This window comes from Marmota monax, unplaced genomic scaffold, assembly GCF_021218885.2.
Source record: "Marmota monax isolate L192 unplaced genomic scaffold, Marmota_monax_Labrador192_F-V1.1 WCK01_AAM20220418_F8-fsc01356, whole genome shotgun sequence".
NCBI lineage: Eukaryota > Metazoa > Chordata > Mammalia > Rodentia > Sciuridae > Marmota > Marmota monax.
This window is the reverse complement of record NW_026692765.1, coordinates 39,294-57,216: the sequence shown is the minus strand read 5'-3', so window position 1 is coordinate 57,216 and position 17,923 is coordinate 39,294. Positions and strand designations below refer to the sequence as shown.

Below are 17,923 nucleotides of genomic sequence, written 5' to 3'. Positions count from 1 at the left end.
AAGCCCTACTCCTCAAATTCCTATGTGCCCTCAGGTAAGGTACTGAATCAATTTGAACTTCAAATTGCTGCAATAACTTGGCACAGTGACTGCACAGCACAAAAACCACTCTCAGTTGAACAGGAGCGCAGTGTGACCAGGAAGCAGCCCACCTGGTGTGAGCCTGAGGGCGAGAGGTCCTGCAGTTGGGACCTGATAGGCAAGAGAGGGGAGGGGTCTAAACCTGGAGCAAAACAGAGAGACCAGGATCGGGGGAAGCTCCAGGCAGGAGAGGGATATGATACCGGGGGCACAAATCTTCTCACCCTGGTTACCTACACCACCCTGAGGGCAGACACTCAAGCTTAAAATAGACAACTCCACCTACTGGAAGAGAAGAGAAGCAGGAAACAAATGTAATTCTAAGAGTATTTTTTTTTCCTTCTTAATAGTTTTTCTTTCTCCTCTACCATTCTATCCTCTGGCCCTCACAATCCCAACATAAGTGAGACCAAGAATTTTGCATGAAACAGAACTTTGAGAACTGAGTCACCTGAATAATATAATATAGAGGAATTGCATAAGCCCCACCCCTTTTTAATTTTTTCTTTCTTTCTTTCCCTTTTTTCCTTCTCGTTGTTCCTCTTTTAACCTCCAAATTTTAATATTTTTATATCCTGTAATTTTCTAAATACATATGTGTGTTTGTTTTATGTACTCTACTGTCGTCTCACGTACTTGTCTACCCTAAATTATCTCCTGTTTATTCCCCTGCTACTTACTCTCTTCATTAGACTTCTCCTCCAAATTTCCTAAGTTATATTAACCCCATACCCTCACATCTTTCCCTCTTAGCATATCGTCCTACACCCGACCTCCAGCTCACTGTCCGCCACGAGAAACTGTACACCTTTCATGAAACTACTGATTATATTTTAAATAATAATTGAATCCAACATTTCTGGGCATTGAGACTAACTATAAATGTCTTAATAACAATTTGTTCATAGGTGATGTATTGTTGATATTGGGATCGGTTAACATTGTCCTTCCTCACAAAGGAGGGATCTTGGAACACTACAAGAGCACTACAAATCTACAGGATAAAAACAATAACACACCAGATCCACAGAGCTGGAAAGGAAGACACACAAGCAACATGAAAAGATAAGGGAAGAAAGTACCACAAACAAATCAAGACAATATTCATTAGAAGCATTGGCAGCTACAGCAGAAAAAACTACAGAAAAAGATTTCAGGATATACATGGGTAAAGTGCTCTTGAACTCAAAGAAGACATAAGAAAACAAATACAAGCAGTGAAAGACAACTTCGTAAATGAGCTACATAAACAAATCTAAGAAATAAAAGATCACCTCAACAGGGAGATAGAGGTTCTAAAAAAAACCCATAAATCCTTGAAATGAAAGAAATAATAAACTAAATTAAAAACTCGAAGGAGAGCATCACCAACAGAGTAGACCACTTAGATGATAGGACCTCAGACAATGAAGATAAAACATATCATCTTGCAAAGAACATAGATAGCACAGTGAAAATGATAAGAAACCACAAGCAGAACATCCAAGAAATATGGGATAGCATAAAAAGACCAAATTTAAGAGTTATTGGGATAGAGGAAGGCACAGAGGCCCAAATCAAAGGAATGAGCAAACTGTTCAATGAAATAATATCAGAAAACTTTCCAAACATGAAGAATGAATTGGAAATCCAAATCCAAGAAGCCTACAGGACGCTGAATGTGCAAAATCACAAAAGATCTACACCAAGACACATAATAATGAAAATACCCAACATACAGAATAAGAAGATAATTTTAAAAGCCACAAGAGAAAGGAATCAGATTACATAGAGGGGTAAAACAATTAGGATAATGGCTGATTTTTCAACACAGACCCTAAAACCTAGAAGATCCTGGAAAAACATATATCAAGCTCTGAAAGCTAATGGGTGCCAACCAAGTATCTTGTAGCCAGCAAAATTAAGCTTCATATTTAAAAATGAAATAAAAACCTTCCACAATAAACAAAAGTTAAAATAATTTATAGCTAGAAAACCAGCACTACAAAACATCCTTGGAAAAATATCTCATGAAGAGGAAATGAAAACCAGCAGAGGGAGGTAGTACACTAAAGGAAAAACTAATCAAAGTCAAGTTAAATAACAAAAATAAACAAATATGGCTGGAAATACAAACCATGTCTCAATAGTAACCCTAAATATTAATGGCTTAAACTCACCAATCAAAAGACATAGGCTAGCAGATTGGATTTTTAAAAAAGACCCAACAATATGCTGCCTAAAGGAGACTCATCTGATAGGAAAAGACATACACAGACTGAAGGTGAAAGGTTGGGAAAAATCATACCACTCACATGGACTGTGGAAGCATGCAGGGGTTTCCATCCTCATATCAAATAAAGTAGACTTCAAGCCAAAGTTAACCAAAGGGATAAAGATGGACATTACATACTGCTCAAGGGAACCATACACCAACAATACATAACAATCATAAATATATATGCCCCAAACAATGGCACAGCTATGTTCATCAAACAAACTCTTCTCAAGTTCAAGAGTCAAATTGACCACAACACAGTAATCTTGGGTGACTTTAACACACCTCTCTCACTCTAGATAGATCTTCAAAACAAAAGTTGAATAAAGAAACTATGGAGCTCAATAACACAATTAATAACAGACTTAACTAACATATGTAGAATATTTCAACTGGCATCAAGTGGATACACTTTCTTCTCAGCAGCACATGGATCCTTCTCTAAAATGGACCTTATACTATGTCACAAAGCAACTCTTAGGAAATAAAAAAGTAGAGATACTGCAATGCATTTTATCAGATCATAATGGAATGAAATTGGAAATCAATGACAAAATAAAAATTTCTGCATCACATGGAGACTAAACAATATGCTATTGAATGAAAAATGGGTTCCAGAAGACATCAAGGAGAAGATTAAAAAATTCTTAGAGGTAAATGAAAACACAAACACATCATATAGGAATCTCTGGGACACTATGAAAGCAGTACTAAGAGGAAAATTCATTGCATGGAGTTCATTCCTTAAAAGAAGAAAAAGTCAACAAATAAATGACCTCACACTACATCTCAAAGCCCTAGAAAAAGAAGAACACATCAGCAGCAAAAGCAGTAGAAGGCAAGAAATAATTAAAATTAGAGCAGAAATCAATGAAATCAAAACAAAAGAAACAATTGAAAAAAATGACAGAACAAAAAGTTGGTTCTTTGAAAAAATAAATAAAATTGACAGACCCTTAGCCATGCTAACGAAGAGCAAAAGAGAGAGAACTCAGCATATGTGATGAAAAAGACAATATCACTGCCGCAGACCGGCTGCAGCAAAATAACCGGGGGGTGACGAGCAACTTGTGTACATTGATACAGCAGGAGTGGGAGCCGTTTATTGTAGGACAGGAAGGGTATATATACATTACACACAGCTTATCTTAATTAACATAAACTAGATACAGCAGTCAACCAATAAGGAATCTCCACACTTAATGGCTCTCTGGCATTACTTCACAAACCACTCCCTCTGGCAAAATGCCAGGTGCCATCTTGGCTTGTTTACAGACCCTAACATATCACAACAGACACTACAGAAATACAAAGGATAATTAGAAATTATTTTGAAACCTTATACTCCAATAAAATAGAAGATATTGAAGGCATTGACAAATTTTTTAAGTCATATAATCTGCCCAGATTGAGTCAGGAAGATATACACAACTTAAACAGACCAATATCGAGTGAGGAAATAGAAGACGCCATCAGAAGCTTACCAACCAAGAAAAGCCCAGGATCACATGGATACACAGCCGAGATTTACAAGACTTTTAAAGAAGAATTAATATCAATAATATTCAATTTATTTCAGTAAATAGAAAAAGAGGGAGCACTTCCAAACTCATTCTATGAGGCCAATATCACCCTGATTCCAAAACCAGACAAAGACACTTCAAAGAAAGAAAACTTCAGACCAATATCTCTAAACATAGATGCAAATATCTCTGAACATAGATGCAAAAATTCTCAATAAAATTCTGGCAATTCGAATACAAAAATATATCAAAAAAGGTTGTGCACCATGATCAAGAGGGAGTCATCCCAGGAATGCAGGGTTGGTTCAATATATGGAAATCATAAATGTAATTCAACACATCAATAGACTTAAATATAAGAATTATATGATCATCTCAATAGATGTATAAAAAGCATTTGACAAAATTCAGCACCCCTTTATGTTCAAAACACTAAAAAAACTAGGGATAACAGGAACATATCTCAACAACATAAAGGCTATCTATGCTAAGCCTCAGGCCAACATCACTTTAAACAAAGAAAAATTGAAGGCATTCCCTCTAAAATCTGGAACAAGACAGGGACGCCCTCTTTCACCACTTCCATTCAACATAGTTCTTGAAACACTGGCCAGAGCAATTAGATAGATGAAAGAAATTAAAGGGATATATATATATATATATATATATATATATATATGAACTTAAATTAGCTCTATTTGCTGATGATATGATTCTATACCTAGAAGACCCAAAGAAACTCCACCAGAAAACTTCTAGAACTAGTAAATGAATTCAGGAAAGTAGCAGGATATAAAATCAATACCCATAAATCAAAGGCATTTCTGCATATCAGTGACAAATCCTCAGAAAGGGAAATGAGGAAAGCTATCCCATTTACAATAGCCTTAAAAAAAACTTGGGAATCAACTTAATGAAAGAGGTGAAAGATATATATAATGAAAACTATAGAACCCTAAAGAAAGAAGTCAAAGAAGACTTTAGAAGATGAAAAGATTTACCTTGCTCTTGAATAGGCAGAACTAATATTATAAAAATGACCATATTACCCAAAGCATTATACAGATTTAATTCGATTCTAATCAAAATCCCAATGACATTCCTCATAGAAATAGAAAAAGCAATCAAGAAATTCATCTGGAAAAATAAGAGACCCAGAATAGCTAAAGCGATTCTAAGCAGGAAGAGTGAAACAGGTGATATTGCTATACCAGACCTTAAACTATATTACAGAGTAATAGTAACAAAACCAGCATGGTATTGGCACCAAAACAGACTGGTAGACCAATGGTACAGAATAGAGGACACAGAGTCTAACCCACAAAATTACAATCATCTTATATTAGACAAAAGTGCCAAACACATGCATTAGAGAAAAGATAGCCTCCTCAACAAATGGTACTGAGAAAACTGGAAATTCATATGTAACAAAATGAAATTAAGTGCCTATCTCTCACCATGCATAAAACTCTGCTCAAAATGGATTAAGGATTTAGGAATTAAACCAGAGACCCTGTGTCTAATAGAAGAAAAAGTAGGCCTTAATCTCCATCATGTGGGATTAGGCCTCAACTTCCTTAATGAGACTCCTATAGCACAAGAATTAAAACCAAGAATCAATAAATGGAAGGGACTCAAACTAAAAAGTTTCTTCTCAGCAAAAGAAACAATCAGTGAATAGACAGCCTACATCCTAGGAGCAAATTTTTACTCCTCACATATCAGACAGAGCACTACTCTCCAGGGTATATAAAGAACTCAACACCAAAAAAACAAATAATCCAATAAATAAATGCGCCATGGACCTGAAGAGACACTTCTCAGAACATGATATACATTCAGTCAACAAATATATGAAAAAATATTCATCATCACTAGCAATTAGAGAAATGCAAATTAAAACCACTGTAAGATTTCATCTCACTCTAGTCAAAATGGCAGCTATTATTAATACAACAACAGTAAGTGTTGGTGAGGATGTGGGGAAAAAGGTACACTTATACACTGCTGGTGGGCCTGCAAACTGGTGCAGCCAATATGGAAATCAGTATGGAGATTTCTTGGAAAATTGGGAATGGAATCACCATTTGACCCAGCTATCCCTCTCCTATGACTATAACCAAAGGACTTAAAAGCATACTATAAGGACACAGCCACATCAATGTTTATAGCAGCACAATTCACAACAGCTAAACCATGGAACCAACCTAATGCCCTTCAATAGATGAATGATTTTTTTTAAAATGTGTCATATATACACAGGAATATTACTCAGCAACAAAAGAGAACAAAATCATGGCATCTGCAGGTAAATGGATGGAGTTGGAGAAGATAATGCTAAGTGAAGTTACCCAATCCCAAATAACCAAATGCTGAATGTTTTCTTTGATATAAGGAGGCTGATTCATAGTGGGATAGGGAGAGGAAGCATGAGAGGAATAGATGAACTCTAGATAGGGGAGAGAGGTTGGAGGGGAAGGGATGAAACATGGGTTTTAAATGATGGTGGAACGTGATGATCATTATTATCCAAAGTACATGTATGAAGACACGAATTGGTATGAATTTACTTTGTAAACAACCAGAGATATGAAAAAATTATGCTCTATATGTGTAATATGAATTGTTATACATTCTGCTGTCATATATATAAAAAAGAATACATGGGCAAAGGAACTGAACAGGCACTTCTCTCACCCACGTACCACTTGGGCAAGGGAAAAGGTTCCTGTGAAAGGAATGGGCTGGCTGTAAAATAAAAAAGCTAGGAAAATAGTACCATGAAATAAACATTAGAGACCATAATTAAGTTTTCAGAATGGGGGCAGTGACAGTTTAGGCCACCAAATGCATACGGCTTCTAACAAATGAAGGAGCCCCCACTTGCTTTATTTATACCAGTATAGACCAAAATGGATCCACAGGAGCTTCTTCCAAAAAACAGGATATGGGTGGAGGTAAGCAGGCTGTTCAGTTCTTAACAGGTCATGCCCATCTCTGGTGCTCTGCAGAACTTGTGATGGAGCTGTGTAGGAAGCCACATGAACCAGGCATTCTCAAACCAGCAGGATTGTGGCTGGGAGTTCCTGATAGCAGACTTTCCTGCCTAATGGCTTCAACATCATTTTAGTTCATGCACAGTTCATGGATGGCTCTCTGCATACTTTCCAGAAGAAATCTTATCAGTCAACAAGTATAGGTTCAACATCTCTAGCAATTAGAGAAATGCAAATTAAAATGACAAAGAGATTCCATATCACTCCAGTCAGAATGGCAATTATCAAGAATACAAGTAACAATAAATGTTGGCAAGCATGTGGGGGAAAAGATACACTCATACATTACTAGTGGGACTGCAAATTGATGCAATCACTCTAGAAAGCAGTATGGAGATTCCTCAGAAAATTTGGAATAGAACCACCATTTGACCCAGTTATCCTATTCCTTGACATATACCCAAAGGACTAAAAATCATCATATTATATCAATATTTATAGCAGCTCAATTCACAATAGCTAAACTATGGAACCAGCCTAGGTACCCCTCAAAAGTTGAAAGGATAAAGAAAATATGGTACATATTTACAATGGAATATTACTCAGCCATAAATATGAATGAAATTATGGCATTTTCCAGTAAATGGTTGGAACTGGAGCCTATCATGCTAAGTGAAATAAGCCAATCCAAAAAACAAAGGCTAAATGTCCTTTCTGATATGTGGATGCTAAAACACATTGGGAGGGAAGAATAGAAGTTCACTGGATTAGACAAAGGGAGTGAATGTAAGAGAGAGAGATGGGAATAGGTAAGACTATAGAATGACTAGGACATTACTTTCCTATGTTCATATATGAATACATGATTGATGTTACTTCACATCATGTACAACCACAAGAATGGGAAGTTATACTCCATGTATGTATAATATATCAAATTACACTCTAGCATCATGTATATCTAAAAAAAGAACAAATTTTTTAAAAAGGAAACTTCTTCCTGACAGTAGCAGTTTCACCTTAAAGATGAAGTTGTGGATTAAATAATTTTACAAGGTTTCTTGCACCCAAAACATTCTAAGAACAAAAGCTAACACTCATAGGTTTTTAAGATTTATGGTCTTTGGCTTTTGAATAACTTTACTTGTTTGAAACATGTGTCTATATTATTTTGGATAACTTCATATTCTAAATGAAAAACTTTTTTTAGTTCTAAAATACCAGAATTTTTCCAGCTATTAATCCATTCAATCCTTATTACTGTGTGAGAATATTGTTCTCACTATCATGATTATTTCCATTTTAGTAGTGCATAAGTTAAATAACTGTTCAAGGCCAGTTATACTCAGTAAGCTGCAGAGTCAGTCAGCGGTCATGCTGTCAGGGCTTACAGTCTTCACCATTACCTTCTACAGAAGATAGTGGCTCACTGCCATAGGAGGTGCTAAATCATTGGACAATGACAATTATTCAGAGCTATTATAAGGGAACACATACATAAAGTGGACTAGACAACATCTAGATCTTTTCCATCTTTAAGTACCTAGAAAATGTGAAGACCAACTCTCAGCATGCTATATTAAAGAGAGTATACCTTGCACCTTAAAACTCTCCAAGTCAAATTCAGTGGAAAAGATGAAGTATATTTCTTTTTTGTCAAACTTAACAAGATAGGAGGAAAGAAATACCAGCAGCTCAACTGAACCATAGTCCTTGCAACTCCCAAGAGGTGGTTTCAAGTTTAAGTTGAACAACAGAAGACAGGAGATCACAAAGAAGGTGGAATAGGTCAGCCCACAGCTCAGACCCTAGAGACACAGTCTCCAAGAAGTCTTTTTAACCATCCTTCCTTCTGGGGAAGATTACTGTTGGGAGCCACTATATCCCCTCAGGGACCCACTCAAGGAGTGTCAATGAGTCCCAACAATTACGCTTTGACCTGAATGAAGACACAAGAGAGTCATGGTTTAGGAGACTTATAACCTGGTGGCTTCTTCCTAACCATCTTTCTGCTAAGGCAGAATTGGAAACTAGATCTCTCATTCTCAGTCTCCATTCTGAACAGTTCCTTCCATCCCTTCTATTCCATAGGTCAACTAAGAGTGCCTCTTTCCAAACCATCCTGGACCTGTCTTCTCTACCTCGCTCACAGAGACCCAGGAAAGCTTGAATTCCAAAAGGAAGGCTAGCAGAAGGTATACCAGCTGCCTGCAAACTTCCCACTTGTGGAAAATTAACAGCCTCCTGGCCAGGACATTTCTTGACAACCTCTGAGCTGACTCCACAGGTGAGGGCTGTGGACATTACAGATGGTTTATAACACCAATATCAAGCAGTAGATCGCCAGCATCTTCACCACAAGCATTCTTTTCCTTGACCCTTAAAAAGCCCCCACAAGGTAAGTTGAATTATTATGCCATTTTACAAAATATAATTTACCAGGTGAAGTAAATGACCAAAAGTCACATTGAGTTGCAGTAGTTAAATCAGGGTAGGTACAAGCCTCAGCCTGACTCCAGATCCTAAAGTTCCCAAGATGTGATATAAAACAGAGATGGTATCCTCCCCACTGATCTCACTTCTCCAGGGTTCCTGTCTATGCACACAGGATCGGGGTGAAGTAGGCAAGACAGGTTATCTAGATCTTAGGTCCTATCTATCTCCTGAAGTCATAATCTGTGTGGCTTTGTGCTGTGTGCATGCACACTCACACACCTACATGGCCTTAGAGAGGAGATGCTGTCCACTTGCACACTCAGCAGCACTGGAAAGGGCCCTTCACAAGGTGGGGGTGTCTCCTTGTCAAAGCACAGGTGAGAATCTAAAGCACATGAAGGATACCTCCTTGACATCTCTGTTGCCCCGCCCCCCAAAGACAAGGGGAAGCACTTGGCCTCTTCTGTCAATTGTCCTCAGCACCATAACACTCATGTCACTGACTTCTCAGAGCACAAACATGTCCCAGGAAGTGGATATTGGTGGTCAGCAGTGTCTGAGGCTCTGACTTCCCTCCAGTGAACTCAAGGTTCTGATTCTGCCTCTAGCATTCATGTGGATGCATCTCCATGGTAGCATAAGGGTCTTTTCACCTCTTTTTCCCTGGTTTCGACATAAATCCTCTCTCCCTGTAACCACACTGTATTATCACACCCTTTGACTGTCTATCCTGAAGACCATCCCTGTGCTCAGATCTTTTGGTTCCCTGTTGCTTTGGTTGCTGCATTGATTATTTCAACCCTTTTTCCTATTCTTGCGCCTCTCTTTCTTACATTCTTAGCCCACCACACTTTTTTTTTCTTATCCCTTTGAGGTTGTCCTTATACTGGATTGTCAGTCAGAATATTTCCATCTTCATTGGTCATTTAGTGTATACCTTCAAGCACATACATTTACAACTAAACAAACGAAAAATGGTTAGTGGAACCCACAACCACCTTATAAATTCTTAGTACTTAATAAAGAATAAAGACCTTGCATTAGATGAAAATCCTCCTTAAAACAAAACCACAACTAGTTTTCCAGTCTGATATCTTCCCATTCCCTGTCCTGTCATGTTCTCTCTGCTCTGATAGATACACAACACATTTTTTTTTCCTGGAATCATCCTCTGCTGTCTGAATTTTTGGTACTTGAGGTTATTTCCATGAGGATGTTGAACTTCATGCATAAAAATTAGTGATTTTAAAGAAATGGACACAATTGTATCTGTGTATTATATTTTTCATTCCAACAGATGACATCTCTATAGTCAAGACCAATTCAGAAAGGAAGAATAGAGGTAAGAAAAGGAGTGGTGGTTACAGTTACAGGACTGAGGACGATTCATTGAATGACTGAAGAGGGTACAATATGTTTGTCAGTTAATGGGAAAGAGCTGGTACAAGGTAGATAACGAAAATACTACTGCATTTTCTCTCTCACATAGCTTAATGTATGGATTTCTCTCCCCATGTATCCACTTTTTGTTCTCAGCTTACTCACAAAGAAAACTCTATCTCCTACCTTCAGTGAGTCAGAGGCTTAAACCAGGCATGGTACTGCACACCCAATCCCAGGGACTCTGGAGATTTAGGCAGGAGATTACAAGTTTCAGTTCAGACTTGGCAATGAGACTCTATCTCAAAATTTAAATGCCTGGAAATGTAGCTCAGTGGTAGAGTGTCCCTTGGTTCAGTCTCTAGTACTGGGGGAAAAAATGGACTTGATTCGCCAACACCATGGCTACCCTACTAATGAAATCATCACCAAACATGTGAAATATCTATTTTGAATTGAATGTATTAATTATTATACTACTAAAATGCCAGAATAGCAGAGAATAATATGACAAAAATTTGTGTAAAATTAATTGCGTAGAATTTCATATTTCCTCCAACTTTTAAGATAAATATTACAGATACGCTTGAAATGTCCTTGTTCCCATCCAAAAATCTTTCTGATTCCCACTCAGAGATAATCACTCTTCTACTCTTAGTAAGATACTTTACATTCAGGACTTATACTCCCGCTACATTTTGGATATATTACTTTAGATTAACATGTACATATATTTTCTGATGTGCCATATATCTTCCAGCAACCCACTTTCTCTCACCACATTAATTTGTGTCTGAAGTATCTATGTGAATTCATGTTAAAAACCATTGAAAGGAATCCATTAGTAAGAATGTAGCACAATTTTCTTATTCATCTCTCACTGAGTGGCCCATTTATAACTTTCCTTTGTAGCAATACACATCTCCTGCATGTCTTCTTGAGGCCATGTCCTGGGGTTTCTCTGGGGCTAGTTAGGAAGATTAATTGCTGTGTGGAAGGTGTATGGATTTCAGCTTCCCTACATATAGGCTCATTGTTTGCCAATCCCTTCCACAAATTGTTTTAGTTTCAATCATTTTGTTAAGTTTTATGTGTAAAGGAAACCTGTGGCATTTGCATTGAGACTTCATTGAATTCACACATTAACTGGAAAAGAACTGAGGTTTCTATAGTGAGACTTTCCATGAACATTCTCTATAGCCCCATATTTCCTTTCCTTTTTTTGGTCCTTCATTAAAGTTTATTAAAATTTATTGATATTGGAAACTTCTTTTGGACCTCTTTAGTTAGAATTATTTCTAGATGACTCAAAACTTTCTACAACTATTTTAAAATTTTTTTGTCTTTTTTTAACATTTAAAAATCATTTTAACATTTTAACATTTAACAATCATTACTTTAAAAATCATTACTTAAAAATGTTTTTAATTAGTTATACATGAGAGCAGAATGCATTTTGTTTCATTGTACACAAATGGAGCACACATTGGTTGTACACAATGTAGAGTTGCACCATTTGTGTAATCATACATGTACCTAGAGTGATGATGTCCTTCTCATTCCACCATCTTTCCTACCCCTAAGCCCCCTCCCCTCCACCCTCCTCTTTGCCCAATCCAAAGTTCCTTCATTCTTCCCATATCCCCTTTCCCCATTATGAATTAGCATTCACTTATCAGAGAGAACATTCCGCCTTTGATTTCTTGGGATTGGCTTACTTTGCTTAGCATATTCTTCAACTCTACCTATTTACCTGCAAAAGCTATGATTTTAATCTCTTTTAATGCTGAGTAATATTCTATTTGTATATATACCACAGTTTCTTTATCCATTCATCTATTGAAGGGCATCTAGGTTGGTTTTACAACTCCTTTTTTTTGAGGAGTCTCTTTGAAATTATATTTTCTAATTTATTTATACAGCATCAATTTTTCTACATAGTGGCTTATAACTAACAAAATTGTTGAAATCTCTTTGGTCATCCAGAGAGTTCATGGATTTATTTGTAGATAATCATATTTTCTATGAGTAATATCTTTTGTTTACAATCATTACTTAGCAAATTCTTTCTATTGATGTTTCCACAAATAGGCTAATACTTCAAGCATTTTATGCAGACTACTAATCTCCATGCTTTATGTGGCTCTGTGGCCACATCTACTCTACCAAATGGCACAAACATCCCAAGCCCCAACCATGAGGGCTTACCTAACTGCTGATCACAAACCCTAAGGGGCCACCACAGCATTGACTATGGCTTATATTTCTTTATCAGGGTTTTCTTTTTGCCCCTCAACCAGGTATGCCTCTCTCTTTCTTTTACATTTGGTTATGTTTTTGGTGGGAGTTTTGTGTTTGCAATTTTCTAAACTTTCTATATATTTTATTAAAAATGGAACCTGTCAACATCAGCTTAGTGTGCCATGTTTCTTAGAGCCCAACCTCTGAGATCTTACATTTCTGTATTATATGAAATAAACATAGTCTCTGAGCCTCTGGGCTCATAGGACCCTTTGAAATCAAAGGTATAGTAATTCTAGATGAAGATTAAAAAAAAAGACATCTTAAAAGACAAACCCAAACTGCTTTAAATGTAGATACAAGAATGCACATCCTGATTAGATATGACAGAGATAAGTAGACCTACATCTCTCATGCCTAGCATATAATTCACATATTACTATCAGAAACACTGAGATTTGGTGATTGAATTAATCATAGATTTAATTAGTTTTTAAGTGAAAACCTCTTCAGGAAAATTGGTGAGTTAATTATGAAAACTCAGATTACTGCAACTAATTGATCACACAATATAAAGGTGACTATGGCCCTGATATACAACTAAAATGGCTCTGAAATGTATAATCAAAACAATTCTCTCATGTAATCAAAATATCTGTCTCAATAAAGTCTTTTCTCACCTACCTCCTTGTGGTTTTGGTGGTTTTTGTCTTTATAAACGCTGTGCTTCCACAATTCAAGTGCTGGGAGTTCTTTGAGGCACTAGCCTGCTCCCAGTCGCTTACCTGTCTTGCTCACTAAAGGACTTTTTTCCCTTTCAATTTTGCTCAATAAGTGTGGTGGCCTATGATTCTCACACTCTGTAACAGTAGTAAAGTCTACTTCCAAAATGGGACACCAAGGGAGAAAATTCACTGGTCTATTTTGGTGGAATCTAAACCCAGTGATCCTTGTGATTTACAATCTCCCAATGCCCCTACAGACCCATCACCTTATGGGGTCTGGGATCACTCTTTGGTCTACAGAACAATTCCACATTTCCAGGCCAGTCCCTCCACTAAGAAATCCTTGCCCTGGAGAATTTAGTCAAAAACTCCAAAATGCCGTCTGTTCCCTATCATGTATAATACAATCAGTGTGTGATTCTGGCTTCTCCATTACATTGTCAGGTCCTTGAGAGCAGGGACTATGACATATACACTGATGAATGGATGAATAAACTGTATTTGTCACATGCTTACAATTTTTCCCTAAGGTCTAACAAAGACTGTAGACCATGGAATGTGAGATTTAATTATGAAATGATTGAGTCTTGGGTGTTTATGGCATGCTAATAGGGGAGAATGAGCACTTCTTTTTAATTATTTATATATGACAGCAGAATGCATTATAATTCTTATTACACATATACAGCACAATTTTTTCATATCTCTGGTTGTATACAAAGTATATTCACACCAATTTATGTCTTCATACATGTACTTTGGATAATAATGATTATCACATTCCACCATCATTTATAGCCCCATGCCCCCTCCCTTCCCCTCTGACCTACCTAGAGTTCGTCTATTCATCCCATGCTCCTTCTCCCTATCCCACTATGAATCAGCCTCCTTATATTAAAGAAAACGTTTGGCATTTGGTTATTTGGGATTGGCTAACTTCACTTAGCATTATCTTCTCTAACTCCATTCATTTACCTGCAAATGCCATGATTTTATTCTCTTTTAATACTGAGTACTATTCTATTGTGTAGATATGCCACATTTTTTATCCAATCATCTATTGGAGGACATCTAGGTTGGTTCCACAGTTTAGCTATTGTGAATTGTGCTGCTATAAACATTGATGTGGCTGTGTTCCTGTAGTATGCTGTTTTCAAGTCCTTTGGTTATAGACCGAGGAGAGGGATAGCTGAGTCGAATGGTGGTTCCATTCCCAGTTTTCCAAGAAATCTCTATATTGCTTTCCATATTGGCTGCACCAATTTGCAGCCCCACCAGCCATGTATGAGTGTACCTTTCTCCCACAGAGGATGAATACTTCTGATTCACACACTGCTCATTTTTTAGACATGAGTGTCCTGGTAAATGTCAGTTAGTTCCAGAGACCAACAGAAATGTTTCTCCAAAGTTTGAGTATCTCTGGATTTTATGAAGGCAGGTATTGAGAAAGCCTATCACTAGAGTCAAAAGTGTTGCATACAGAACATCATAATGCACAGTAATGGCACTAATAATTATTATGGACTCTCCTCACCTTTCATGTCAAAGGAACCATGAAGAAAGAAAACGAGTCTTCTACCATGGAGTTCATCCTCTTGGGAGTCACAGGTCAGCAGGATCAGGAGGATTTCTTCTTCATCCTCTTCCTGTTCATTTACCCCATCACAGTCGTGGGAAACTTACTCATCATCCTCGCCATTCTCTCTGACAGTCACCTCCACAACCCCATGTATTACCTCCTGGCCAACCTCTCCCTTGTTGAAAACTTCTTATCCTCTGTAACCATCCCTAAGATGCTGGCCAATCATCTCCTGGGCAGCAAAGCCATCTCCTTTGGGGGATGCCTGACACAGATGTATTTCATGATAGCTTTGGTCAACACAGAAAGCTACATACTGGCAGCAATGGCATATGACCGAGCCATGGCCATCAGCCGCCCTCTTCATTATACAACTATCATGAGTCCAAGGTCCTGTGTCCTGCTGGTGGTTACATCCTGGGTGATTGGAAATGCCAATGCCCTTCCTCACACTCTGCTCACAGCTAGTCTGTCCTTCTGTGGCAGCAAGGAAGTGGCCAACTTCTACTGTGATATTTCCCCCTTGCTCAAGCTGTCCTGTTCTGACATACACTTGAACGTGAAGATGATGTACCTAGGGGTTGGTGTTTTCTCTGTGCCATTACTGTGCATCGTTGTCTCCTATGTTCGTTCTTTTCCACGGTCCTGCGCATTCCATCCACGAAGGGTGTACGCAAAGCCTTCTCCACCTGTGGGTCTCACCTCACAGCTGTTTCCTTATACTATGGGACAGTCATGGGCATGTATTTCTGACCTCTGATGAGTTACAGCCTAAAGGATGCTGTGCTTGCTGTGATGTACATGACAGTGACCCCGATGCTAAATCCTTTCATCTACAGTCTGAGAAACCAAGACATGAAGGCTGCTCTGAAGAAACTCTTTCAGAGAAGAAGCTCTTCATAACCAATGTGAGGTCATACATTGCACACAGTGCTCACCACTGGGAGGAACTTGGAATATCACCTTCAATGTTATCTCTTACAAGAAACTTCCTTTAAACTTTGCAGCCATAAATCTCTAGTCTCCAAAGTCTTATAACCATTTAGTGAAACAACTTATGGAAATTATCACTTTGACCACATTTCTATTTTGGTTGGCTGATCAGCAGCACAAGCTATTGGGTTTACATTCCCCCTATGCAACTGACTAGCAGAGTAAAGTCGAAAAAAAGTTTGAGCCTAGGCTTCTACATCTACATATTGAAACAACAGTATCTGCCCTGCTGGTGTCACAGAGAGTGGTCATAGTAGCTCATGCTTTGAAGACTACAAGTCAGCATTTTTATGTGGCTATTATGTTTAATCCTGCCTAGTAGGCTTGCAAGCCTCTGAGGGCAAGAGCTGTATTCACATAAGACTATCTTCACAATCCTGGTCATATAAGGTATACCCAGTAAACGCTGGCAGAGGTAGAATGGGTGAATGACAATAATGTCTCTGATATGCAATCAGATAAAGATTACAAATAATTGGAGTGGACATAATTTATCCATCTTTAAAATCTTTGAGGAATTTGGGAATATCTTTTTATGTTTCCTTCATATTGATTAAAATAGACTGTCTTTTAAGATCATAGAGTTCTCCCTAAAATTTTACTAAAATGATGGTAATGTAGATTTTTCATGGTTTAAAGGAATAATGATTCTGATCTAATAAATAAAATCAATGCTGGTATAAATTCATTCCAACACAAAATAAAGCTACAATGATCAAAATCTTAGGTGGCATATAATAAATGAAGAAAAAAGACCAGTGTTGATAATGACATGACTGGGTTTCTCCTGAGTGGCGCAGGGAAGACAAGGCCATAATTCTGGCCATTAATTCTGATTATGTAGGTAACATTCCCAAAACAGAGTTAACTCAGCACATCACTGAATACCCACTAAGGGACCCTATGATCCAAGTTTTGTTCTACTTATGATAAAATCAGAAAACTTTCTCAAAACATTAATGACATATAAATGATCTCTCATCGATCTCATTTTTTCCAATAAAATAATGTTCTTAAAAGATGGCTTGAGTATATCCTAGAATAATACACAGGTTGTTTTATTATCCACTTTTTAACTGCAAGATAAAATATAAAATTATTATCTTCTATATTTAATTCATATTGCCAAGAATTTGTCCATGAATGTTTGAAAATGATGGTACTCACATTTTAACATCTTCTGGGACCCTAAAACACCAAGGATGAGAACTATCACAATTTTCTTCTTTTAAACTGAAAAGGATTTGATTACAAATTATAAATTTGTATGAATTAATGATCACAGGATGCAATAAATAAAGGTATTTTATTAGGGCATTTTCAAGATTAGGCAATGAAAATGTCACATAAATTTTATCTGTTCTCTGTCTCTCCCAGCCTGAATGTGAAGGTTGGAGATCTATCTTGTTCCCTGCTCTACTTCAGTGGTTAGAACAATTGACATATAGTAACTACTTAATAAAATTGTGTTAAATGAATAAGTGAATCCTTCAATAATATGTTTAAATAATATATACAAGGTTAATATTTCTGCTATGGGTATAACTCAATAAGGTCAAATATAATATTTCAAATATTTTCTATAGAGAAATATTAAGTGCCAAAGAGAACACTACAGAAAAAGAGCTGAGAAAATATATATTCTTAGAAGAAGTCTAAACACCTAACTGCTGAAATCAAACTCATATTATTCCTCTGCATTAAGTTAGATA

General features: G+C 37.2%; 1 pseudogene; it reads left to right on the top strand.

Moving 5' to 3' along the window:
- Nucleotides 1–15,192: 15,192 nt before the first annotated feature.
- On the top strand, nucleotides 15,193–16,121 carry LOC124094364 (olfactory receptor 1A1-like; annotated as a pseudogene).
- Nucleotides 16,122–17,923: the final 1,802 nt, after the last annotated feature.